Below are 10,031 nucleotides of genomic sequence, written 5' to 3'. Positions count from 1 at the left end.
GCGCACCATTTTTTCCCCTGGTCACTCACTTCTAAACCCATTTTGTAAAGACCTGGGGACCTTTTATCGTTTAATAATGCAACATGCTTTTCACCTCAGACATGCATTAGGAACAATATGAAAAATATGAGAACAGCTTTTCATAGCAAATCATGACACTTTAAACAAATGTATCCCTTGGCCATAAGACACCACTTAGAATATTTTACACAAGTGTGATACTGATAACACAAAGACTTTTTGTTTATAAAGATAATACATTATTTTTGCTTTTAACAGCCATATGGTTCTAGTTAAGATGCCCCCATCCTTCTCCGGAGATTTTCAAACAAATGTACACAAAAGCCTCTTTCATTGTGTGCCTGAAAAGAGAAATGGTTTGTTTACCACGAATTCCAGTAATTTAAGGAATACTTTGTCCAATCAAATCTTTATTGAAGGTTGGAAAAGTTTCAGTTAACCACTAAACCAGTCATACTTTGTTACAGTTTAATCATGTTGAATCCCTAATCAGGAGAAAGGTGAAAAGGTCGACAATATACTGCCTCACTTGGAATCATGCTGAAATAACATTAGCTACATGCATTAATAATTCATTATCTTTATCTCAGAAGTCCACCTGTGGATCCAGTCTTTCTGCTTTAAGGGAATCATTTTCCCCAGAGGAATGAGTATATTCCTGGATAAACACATCAGTGAGCTTGATGTCAAGAGCAAGCATGTCAAACCAATGCCTTCTTAAATGATTAGCAGTGTTAAATGGAATGACTTTCCATATTTCTAATTGACTTTTGCGTCTGGCTAACTGGAAAATGGCAGATATCCTGCTGTTGATGCATACATCTGGTATTCCTGTGTCACTGTAAAGGTCATGCATAGAGACCCACAAGGGTAGCTGAATGAAAAAGGTAAATATTGCTTAAAGTTATAATCTGGACTGAGGGCTTTCATGAAGAGCCTCTTGGGTTGGTCTTTTCTCCATGTATTCACAGTCTAAATGTAATTAAGGTCCTGAGGAACTCTAAAATTAAATCAAAGACAACTAGCCATGGGCTGAAAGGGGAAAACAACTCAAAGCTGGTGAGTTTTCAGTAGTTTCATAAGCTTGTGGAGGCACTCTAGGCTTAATGCATTAAAACGCTGCAACCCTTTCCCTCGCTTGGTAACATTGATTACTGTGCTCTCACATTTGTGGTGCTAAGTGAATCTGAGTGCAGATGGATGAAGGATTTGGTTCAGGGTAGAGAGAAGCTCTAAAAGGGTACCAGACGCAAGGCGACAGTGAGTTGTAAATTCTGGGGGTGAATTATAAATGTGGAGGACAAATCACTGCTCCCCAAAGAACATTTCCAGAAAAGTAGAACTTTGGCCGGGTAAAATCCTGATAAAAATGAATAAAGGGGTCATTAGATGAGAGTTTTAATAATAATAATAATAATAATTCATTACATTTATATAGTGCTTTCCTCGGAACTCAAAGCACTTTACATAGAAGGGGGGAATCTCCTCAACCACCACCAATGTGCAGCATCCACTTGGATGATGCGACGGCAGCCATATTGCGCCAGAACGCCCACCACACACCAGCCTACAGGTGAGGAGGAGACAGTGATGAAGCCAATCAGTATATGGGGATGATTAGGAGGCCATGATGGACAGAGGCCACTGGGCAAATTTGGCCAGGATGCCGGGGTTACACCCCTACTCTTTCGAAAGACATCCTGGGATTTTTAATGACCACAGACCTCGGTTTTACGTCTCATCCGAAGGACGGTGCTCTTTGACAGTATTGTGTCCCCGTCACTATACTGGGGCGTTAGGACCCACACAGACCACAGGGTGAGCGCCCCCTGCTGGCCTCACTAACACCTCTTCCAGCAGCAACCTGGTTTTCCCAGGAGGTCTCCCATCCAGGTACTAACCAGGCTCAGCCCTGCTTAGCTTCAGTGGGCAACCGGTCTTGGGCTACAGGGTGACATGGCTGCTGACATTTGCATAGTTTTATTGTGTTAGCTACATTTTAATTTTAACTAGTTAATATGTCACTAAGTCATGCAACTTTGTTAACCTTTAGTTAGACAAGTTAATGGTTTAAAATGATGCATTCCTTTTCTGTATGCCAATGTCTATCAAGAACTGTATCTACGATGGCGCTAATCGCAGTGCGATGGTTTTATGAACAGCAAAATTCTGGCACCGCATGTTATCAAAGGATATCCAGAGTATAATGTAACTTCCTTCCATTGTTGAGAGCTTTTCACTTGGTGCTGCACATCTGTTAGCTTTAACTAAACACATTAAAATCAAATCAGCTAAACAATGCGTCTCTTTTACTAAAGCGGTCGCTTAGAACTCGACGGCAGACTTGGCAGCATTGAACAAATCAAGGAAATTCCCAATGTCAGACACTTAGCAAGACTGATCTGTTACCCAGATGAATGCTGATTCTTTCTGCTCTTTGTGCTGCAGCTGATTTCTTTTAAGGAAAAAGTAAAATTTGTACCAAAATTTTTACTTTTGCTGGGAATTGTACTTTTGCTGTTTTTTGGATGTAGTTATTTTTACAGTTGTGTGAACTAGCAGAGCAATGCATCAAAGTCAGTGAATATGAGGTTCAAGAGGAAGTGTGGTGTTAGACGGTTTATGCTTGTGTTTGTTTAATATACCTGTAGGACAATGTCAAATTTGTCTCCCATGTTCTGTTGTTCCAGGAAGCTTTAGGCCACAAAACCACAGCAACATTTTGATCTGACTGAAATTCTTGCTGTGTGACAGAACAATGTTCATGTTTCGAACATGGTCAGCCCTCAGAATAGTTTTGCGTTTGCAGGAAATGATCTTGTGTTCTGCAAATCACATTCTTTTACATCCAAATAATCAATTCACAAAAGTCACTGACAAAAAAATGTGTCGTATTGAAATATATTTTTTCAAGTCTTTAAGGGGGCTATTATGATTTTATCCTGGAGGACGATAAAACTGTTGAAAAATCCCACATATCACATGGATCTTTGTGATAGTTAGTCTCTGTGAGTGTAAACAGTAAAATATAGGACTTTTTGGTTTTCTTATTCATTAACATTTTTTAGTATCATATACAACATATCATCATAACACAACTGTAGAAAGTTTCACGTACATTACAACATAACAACAATAAATAAAGAAATATATAAATACTTCTTGTTTTTAGATTTTGAAATGACATCTATACACATTTTACCTTCTCAAACACCGAAAGAGGCTTGTATTTGTAAATTTGTATTGGAGCACACTAACTTATAGGTGAAAGTAACATATTCAGACTAAAAGCCCAAAAACGTCAATTTTCATTGTTCATTGCCCCGTCAATTTGAAAACTGCTCCATAAATGTCATGTTTTCTTGTCAGACAAGGATTTGAGATCATTCAGCGGCTCAATCACAAACTTTCATTTTTCATATAGTTTCTGTTTGATATTTGAGGCCACTGGATACTTCGCTCTCTGAACAGATAAATGCTGACTTTGTATTGTAGGATGACAATTGATTTTCTATAGCTGTTTGGTGCAATTGGACCAAAGTGGACCAAAGTGGACATGAGCCTTGTCCTTGTCGATACAATTGTTGCACCCTATGGTGATGCACAAACTACACCCCTCAATTTCAATTTTTTATCCTGTAGACAAGATTTTTTTTTAAATTCATTTAATAACCTCGGCCAGCCAGCAAGATACAGCCTACCCACCTCTTATCAGAAACTAAGTCAATTACTGAGCTACATGCACACATGTATAATTCACTGCATATCATGATTGTGCACAGCATCATTCAACTCCTTAGACACCCAGAGAATAAGAAATGATCACACATTTTCACAGTCAATAATACAGACATCAAACTGTGCAGATAACAAAAGCTGCAATGATTCTCTCTTTACCAAACAGAGGTGGTTATCTGAAACTAAACCTTAAAATAAGGTTAATAAGGTCCCTTATTAACTTAAAAATAAGAAGGGAAAAGGAAATAAAATAAAATAAAATAAAATAAAAGATCCACTAGCCTTTGGTCCATTCTTCAATTAAATGATTTCAACATGAAACTATTCATGAAAATTGAGCCTATTTAATACATATTGCTGGTTTTATAAAAGAAGATACTGTTTTTGTCTGTACAATGAAAGTCAAAGTGGTCCAAAACAACATTAAAGCCCACATTGTATGAACATTTTTCATGAAATGAAAATAACTTCTTTTGTATTCCGCAGATGAAAGTCAGTCATACACTTTTTGGAATGACATTGATGTGCAAATGTTGACAGACTTTACATTTTTGTCTGAACTATGCCTTTAAGAAAAGATCTTTTGATTAGCTTGAACAATACATCACTAGCCTGGGAAAACCCAGACAAACTTCCGGCAAATTTAGATTTGCTCTGCAAGTAGTCTGGCAAAGAGCCCATTCAAGCCCATTTCTAATCTGTCCAAATCGAGGCACCAATCAGAAACGTTGAGGCGGGCTTTACACGATGACGATCGCTCTGATTGGTTTTAGGTCTATCCAATTGCGCCCAGAGGCATTTGAGCGACGTCCGTTGGTGACGCCCCTTTGGAAATGAGTTATTAATGAAGCTTTGCCAGACCATAACTCAGTTACTACTGAGAATGGTCTGGTTTTAACCAGGCTAATACATCACTATAATGTGCTACATTTTTGATCGAACATAGAGGAAGGAAGGGGGATATAGGGATCTTGCATGAAATAGGCTACACTAGCATTCAAAAGTTTGGGCTCATTAATATTTCATTTTTAAACAGAATGCATACTTTTATTCAGCTTGGAAAAATATTTAAAAAATTTGTTTCAAAAATGAACTAAATTTAAATAGGCTGATGTGTCATGTTTTTGTCTTACCCTGATTCACTATGGTAAGCCTATTATAAGTTTTTATATTTTAGACCTGACGGGATGGTTTTCGTGGGAAATTGCGTACATAGGCCTACGTACTCACCCGTGCGTGTCTTGCCAAGTTGCTCCGCCTTGACAAACGTCTTGAAATACATAATTTGAACAATGTTTTGAGGAGTGGTAACCATAGTTTAAGCGGAGTAATTGACTCCGGGAAAAATAATGGTTTGTGTCGTGGCCGCATTACCACATTGTCAATTATTCCTTACTTATTTATTGTGAAGTATTATTTCATTATAGTTGTTTTAAACAATTGATCAGAAGCGACAGTAAATACAATTATAAAGAACAAATTTACTAAAATTTCTATTTCAAATAAATGCTATTGTTTTGAAATTTCTGCTCATCAAAGAATCCTGAAAAAATGTATCATGTTTTCCACGAAAATATATTAAACCGAATTATTTTCAACATTGATAATAATAAGAATTCAGAATGATTTCTGAAGAATCAAGTGAAATCAGCGGGAATCAAAAAAATATTACAATAGGTTTAGTTTATTGTAATAATATTTGATATTATTAAATAAATGTAGCCTTGGTGAGCACAAGAGACCTTTTTTTTTTTTAAACACACAAATTTGTAGTTAAAACAAGCCAAATTGTTAATGTTAGCCAAACTGCTAATTGCTATAAGATTGGGGAACCCTAGCTGTTCCTCAAACTTGCCTGCATTGCATAAGTTTACCCTCTCTGTCCTCAGAGTCTACCTTGTTTCACAAGCTTTGCAAAAAGCACAGTTGCTAACATCCTCCCTTCACCTGAATTGTTTTCTGGCTGCTTTTTCTGCCCTAGATATAATCACGCTTACAGCTTCCGTGACTGACAGTGAATTTAAATTCTTATATGTGATACCTCTTTGGTCCCAATTGAGGGTTGGAATATGTTCACTCATACTCTGGTTTTGCGTCCTCAGGCTGAGATGCTGAGAAAACGGATGACAGACTAAACAGACACTTTCCTGCTTCAATGGCTCTGTCACACACGTGATCGGCACTGATGTACAACCACCCGCGGGGTGAATGACAGAAGGTGTGATCCCGCACCACATATGGGGTGAGGCTGTTGAGAGGCTGAGAATTACACATATGTCGGCTTTGTTTGCATGCATTTGGTTCTTAGATTTACTTTTTGATAAGCGTGGTGGCTAATATTGAAAACTGTTTATGCTACGTTTATTTGTCTGTGTTTGCTAGAAATTGTTCTCATACACTTAATCCTAGTCAGCAGGTACAGCTAATCCCCTTATGCGTGGAAGCATGGGAATGAAGTGGGCAGGTGGCAGAAACGCAGACATGCATAAATGCCATCACATCATTCTCTATTCTTCAGCAATCTGACCTTTCCTGTCTGAAGTCATTTTTGCAGAAAGACAGAAAGCCTGGGGTTTACTACATAATATATTTATTACTATATATTATATATATAAATATATATATATATATACACACACACGCACATATACATACACACACACACACATACAGGGGCTGGACAAGGAAACTGAAACACCTATATATGCGTGATAGCCAATCTTTACTGATTTTACATTCCATCAGTATAGCGGAGTGTGAAGGTTGAATTAGCAGAGCAACAGCACAGCCGTACATGTAATATTGCAATCCACACAACATAATGGGAGACATTTCAGATTTTGAGGACAAATTGTTGATGCGCGTCTCACTAGCTCATCTGTGTCCAGGACAGCAAGTCTTTGTGGTGAAAGAGGAAGCTGTCTTAAAGGGATGTCCAGGTACTAACCCGGATTGTATCCAAAAACACATAAAACCACAGCTGCCCAACTCACTGCAGAATTAAATGCGCTCCTTGACTCCCCTGCTTCCACCAAACAGTTTTTTAGGAGCTCCACCGGGTCCATATTCTTTAGAAATCATTCGCTGGGACCGAGATGGGTCTTGTGCATGCTGCCCAGTTGGGGCCCACCTGTTTGTAAGTGCCATCCTATATGAAATCCACGTGGGCAGTTGGTATGGGGCCATTATGGAACCCGCGGACAATCCCATACAGAGCCCATTTTTCAGCCCATTTCAAACCCACATGGGCCCCACATACACATGTCGGCGGGGTTAAGCTGGGACCGAGATGGGTCTTGTGCATGCTGCCCACTTGGGCCCCACCTCGTACCAAGTGCAATCCTACATAAAATCCATCTGGGCAATTAACATGGGGCCATTATGGAACCCGCGGACAATCCCATACAGTGCCCATTTTTCAGCCCATTTCATACCCACATGGGCCCCATACAAATGTCGACTGGGTTAAAGCTGGGACAGAGATGGGTCTTGTCCATTTTGCCCACTTGGGTCCCACCTAGTACCAAGTGCAATCCTTCATGAAATCAGTCTGGGCAATTAACATTGGGCCATTATGGAACCCGCGGACAATCCTACATGGGGCCCATTTTTCAGCCCATTTCATACCCATAGGGCCCCACATACAAATGTTGGCTCGGAATATGCTAATTTGCTGCTCAATAAACATTTTATATTAGTATCAATGTTGAAAACATTGTGTTGCTTAATTTTTTTTTGTGTGTGGAAATCTTGATAATTATAAATATCTTTACTGTCATTTTTTGATGAATTTAGTGCATCCTAGCTGAATGAAAGTATAATTTTTTCAATAAAAAAACTTTTTAACGGTAGTTTTCAGAAATGCTTTTTAATATTCAACTGCAACCTGTTTATCAATATTTTAATTTTAACACCCAAGCCACACATTTCCAGATGCTAGAAGGTTCTTTTTTCTGAGAAAGGCTTCTGTCGTCTGAGGTTGCATTGGTGCTTTTGGCCGACAGTCTGAGGCGTTAATTAACAGAGGATTTTTGCATTATTAATAGTGAACAGTCAGTGAAACGACTTTCATTTCCCCTGTGTGCGATATTGCTACAGGGAAGTTTGTTATTACAGAGATCACTAGACTCATGATTCATCCGATCACAAACTGCTCTGTGTGCTGAGATATTTCCAGTCCCTGCACATTCATATTCACTCTAGCGCCTTGTTTACGAAAACCCTTCTTGTAAAAAAAGTCACCATTTATAGGTGCTTTGAAAAAGAAATGACATCTTGCGGTGACGTGAGCGTCACTATCATGGGTTATTGCAGCCCTATTTAATTAACAAGTTGCCCAAGGCCTCTGAAAAGTTCATCCAAGGATATTATTATGAACATCGCTTGAAAGGAAGTCACAGACTGACAGAACACATGACATTTAAACCATGCATGCAGTCAGCCTTTATATACAACTAGGTATTGATGGCCTTGGTTGCTTTTCCCTTAAAGTATTGTTCCTTCAGATATTTGCAACTTAATGAAAATAACTATGATTTGACCCTCAGTTTGGGAAAAAATGTGGAAACAGAGGGACAGTAATCCATGGAAGCCCAGCAGACAAGTGGCATCACTGCGAATAAACATTTAAAATAAGCAACAGTCAGAAATGTTTATTTATGTGACCCTGGACCACAAAACCAGTCACATAGGTAAATTTTCTGAAATTATTTGAAAAGATTCTGAATAAATAAGCTTTCCGTTGATGTATGGTTTGTTAGGATAGGACAATATTTGGCCGAGATACAACTATTTGAACATCTGGAATCTGAGGATGCAAAAAAAAAAAAAAATCAAAACATTGAGAAAATCGCCTTTAAACTTGTGCATTTATGTTCACGATTGTGCTGCATTTTCACTCACAAAAATAAATGTTTTATATATATATATAGTAGGAAATTGACAAAATATCTTCATGGAACATGATCTTTACTTAATATCCTAATGTTTTTTTTGGCATAAAAGAAAAATCTATAATTTTGACCCATACAATGTATTGTTGGCTATTGCCACAAATATGCCCGTGCAACTTGTGACTGGTTTTGTGATCCAGGGTCACATATGTCAAAAATATAATCATAACATTTAAACGTGCAAAGTTATATCTAATCTGTCAAGTCATGCCATGATGAGCTAAAAAATGCTTGGCATCCATGTAAGGAAGATGTATGTAACATTCGATACTCTCGTATTCTTATTTCTGCATTTAGCATTTGCAATTTTCATTATTCTGATTATTTGCAAAGAATTGTGGTTATTTTTGCTGCCATTATTCACATACCCCAGTGCACAGCACAAATGATAAACTCACATACAGTAGGTGTGTTTTCTTTAAAAGGTTAAAACGTTATTCTTGCAACTCTTAACATCCTGATAGCTATCAATATTAGAAGTGGTCTAAATATGAAAACATGTACATATCTTCTGTGGAAGTCTCAGGACCAAAACATTTTTGTCCAATCATTGCATTTGGTCCGATGTCCTTCCTGCCTGTCAACATTTGTATTTCCATACCTCCGCACACCTGGTCGCGCAGACGTAACACGTCATCAGCACGTTCTGTAAGGCTATGCAGAGTTGTAGACAGACAGTCACCGAGAGCCCAAAAAAAGAGCCATTTACAGTTCCTCCTGAACCAAAACATTGAGCTTATATGCTGCGTTCACGCCACGTCATAACCGCAATTACGAGATGTCAACCCGTGACGTTCATGTCCTTAGATACTTTATACTTTATTAATGTCGCGCAACGTTGTCAACATAAACTCTTCAGCACTCTAAAAATGCGATTCCTTCTTTACTTCTATGTTTACGAATTTGTGCATGATGTCACAAGCACATGCACATTTTGGTCGGAGTTGAATAGATGTGATTAAAGTGTTTACATCCGTAAAAGAACATAAAGTGTTTATACAGTATACTTGTTTATTGCCATTCAAGTCTGCATATCCCACATATTTTACTATGATGGTTACTATCATGATTATGAGCTTAATTGCGTCAATTTGATTTAAGTATTGTGGTAACATGTAAAGTTTAATCGCAATATTGCCAATTTACTACTGCTGTTTTGCCAATATCTTATTACGTTGTTTAATTGCAACTACATAGGTTGTCTCATGAAATTATTTAAGTGTGGTAGTGACGAAGATGTACTCTGCTTGGAATCAAGACACTCATATTCTTGATAAATGGAAACTCCTATCCACACTGACAACAGTGTAGTCTTCATTA

This window comes from Leuciscus leuciscus, assembly GCF_965113295.1.
Source record: "Leuciscus leuciscus genome assembly, chromosome: 11".
In the NCBI taxonomy this organism is placed as follows: domain Eukaryota; kingdom Metazoa; phylum Chordata; class Actinopteri; order Cypriniformes; family Leuciscidae; genus Leuciscus; species Leuciscus leuciscus.
This window is presented reverse-complemented; position numbering follows the sequence as displayed.